Source organism: Otolemur garnettii, unplaced genomic scaffold, assembly GCF_000181295.1.
Source record: "Otolemur garnettii isolate 467f Iridium unplaced genomic scaffold, OtoGar3 scaffold00087, whole genome shotgun sequence".
Lineage (NCBI taxonomy): Eukaryota > Metazoa > Chordata > Mammalia > Primates > Galagidae > Otolemur > Otolemur garnettii.
In genome coordinates, this window is record NW_003852482.1 from 8,580,844 (window position 1) to 8,583,278 (window position 2,435).

The 2,435-nt window shown below is 49.0% G+C and overlaps 1 protein-coding gene across 1 annotated transcript in view; it reads left to right on the forward strand.

The window, feature by feature from the left end:
• Positions 1–2,435, forward strand: part of LOC111726935 (WD repeat-containing protein 34-like) — a gene marked incomplete at its 3' end in the record, with an annotated part of 12,737 nt that overhangs the window by 2,770 nt on the left and 7,532 nt on the right. The gene's annotated exons all lie outside the window — the stretch shown is intronic.

Here is a 2,435-nt window from a genome sequence, read left to right on the forward strand (position 1 = left end):
TTGTTGTTTTGGCGGGTCCGGGCTGGGGATTCGAACCCGCCACCTTAGGTGTATGTGGCTGGCGCCTTAGCCGGTTGAGCTATAGGTGTCGAGCCCAGACTAGATCTTAAGGTCTAGATAAGCCAGTCCAGTTTGCTGGTTGTTAACTCAAAAGCACATAGAAGGTGCTCTGATCAGCTGTAGGGCGGGACTACAGGTGTCTAGAGGAGTCTTTGTGCAGACTTTGTCCAGCTGTGTGCCTGGAGCAGTTCTGGTGCTGGGGTGCATCAGGAGACCACAGATCTCTCCCCTCCTGGAGTTTACTTGAGGCTGTTGCAGGGAATGCAACACTATATATGTAGTAAGTAAATTATAAAGTGTGTTGGAAGGTGAATAGTGTCCTGGCCCAAAGAAACAGAAGGCTTTGGGATTAGAAGGACTGGGTTGGGGGAAGGGTGGGTTTCAGGGTGGACCTCAATGAAAGAGTAACATTTGAGGAAAGACTTGGGGGAGTGAAAGTTGGCCAAGTTCATACCTGGGTTAGAACCATCCAGGCAGAGTAGAAGTGCAAAGGCTCTGAGGCTGAAGAGAAGTGAGGGTAGGGGAAAGTAAGGAGAAGCAGGCCAAGTAAGGACTTAGGCTTTTCCTCTGAGTGAAAATAAGGAGTATTGACTGCTACTCATGTCCCAGAAGAGAAAATTGAGGTTTAGCTTGATGCCCAGGTACTCAAACCTGCAGAGTGTCCAGGTCCTCACCAACACCAGTGAGGTTTCCATGAAATAAATCTTACTCTTGAGGACAGGTTTCTTGCTTCAGGCCTGGCAGTCTGCAGGGCTCATGCCAGGATTTGATGTGGTTTCCAAGCATTTCCCACTTGGCCTTGCTGCATAGGAATGGTTGGTTCTAGTCAAAATCATAGAGTGGTTATGGCACCTGCCACAAATACTGAGGGTAGTCTCAGCTACTTGGGAACAAGAGAATTGCTTAAGCCCAAGAGTTGGAGGTTGCTGTGAGCTGTGACACCATGGCACACTACCGAGGGTGACATAGTGAGACTGTCTCAAAAAAAAGAAAAAAATCAGAGAGTGGAGGCCTGTGGCTCACATCTGTAATCCTAGCACTTTATTTATTTAGAAACAGAGTCTCACTATGTCATTCATTAGAGTGCTCTTGCATCACAGCTCACAGCAACCTCCAATTCTTGGGTTTAAGGGATTCTCAAGCCTCAGCCTCCCAAGTAGCTGGGATTGTAGGCAGCTGCCACAATGCCTGGCAATTTTTTGGTTGTAGTAGTCATTGTTGTTTTGCAGGCCTGGGGTTGGGTTCCAACCTGCCAGCTCCAGTGTATGTGTTTGACACCCTAGCCACTGAGATATAGGTGCTGAGCTGCACTTTTTATTTTATTGAGACTGGGTCTTATTCTGGCACCCTGGATGGAGTACCATGACATCATAGCTCACAGCAATCTCACACTTTTGGGCTCAAGTGATCCACTTGCCTCAGACTCCTGAAGTAGCTGGGACTATAGGCACCTGCCACAATGTCCTACTACTTTTTTGTTGCAGTTTGGCTGGGGCTGGGTTTGAACCCACCACCATCCGTATATGGGGCTGGCGTTCTTCTTGCTGAGCCACAGGTGCCACCCTGGTTTTCTATTTTAGTAGAGTCCGGCTCTTGCTCAGGTTGGTCTCAAATTCCTGAGCTTAAGGGATCTGCCCACCTTAGCCTCCCAGAATACTAGGAATATAGGTGTGAGCCACTGTGCCTGGCTTCTTTCCAGGATTTTTTTTTTTTCCTAAGACAGAGTCTTGCCATGTTGCTCAGAGTAAAGTGCCATGGCCACAGCCTAGCTCATAGCAGCCTTAAACTCCTGGGCTTACGCAGTCCTCCTGCCTCAGCCTCCTGAGTAGCTGGGACGGCAGACTGGCTGATTTTTCTATTTTTAGTAGAAATGGGATCTTGAGTATTGCCCAGGCTGGTCTTAAACTCCTGAGCTTAAGGAATCCTCCCATTTCAGTCTCCCAGAGTGCTAGGATTACAGGCGTGAGCCACAGTGGCCATGGAATGTTAATTTTTTTTTTTTTTTTTTTTTTGAGACAGAGTGTCCCTATGTCCCCTTAGTAGAGTGCCATGGCATTACAGCAACCTCAAACTCTTGAGCTGCCGGGCGTTGGCTCACGCCTGTAATCCCAGCACTGTGGGAGGCTGAGGAGGGAGAATCGCTGGAGCTCAGGAGTTCGAGACTCCCCGAAGGAAAAGGAAAACCCAAACCAAGAAAAAAAATGGAAAAACCCAGCTGGGTGCTGCAGCGAGCGCCTGTAATCCCAGCAGCTTCCGGAGGCTGAGGCAGTGGGATGCCCACAAGCCAGGAGTTGGAGGTTGCAGTGAACTACCAAGCTGCTGCACTCTGCTCAGGGGCACAGGGTGGGACTCTTGTCTCCACCAAAAAAAAAAAA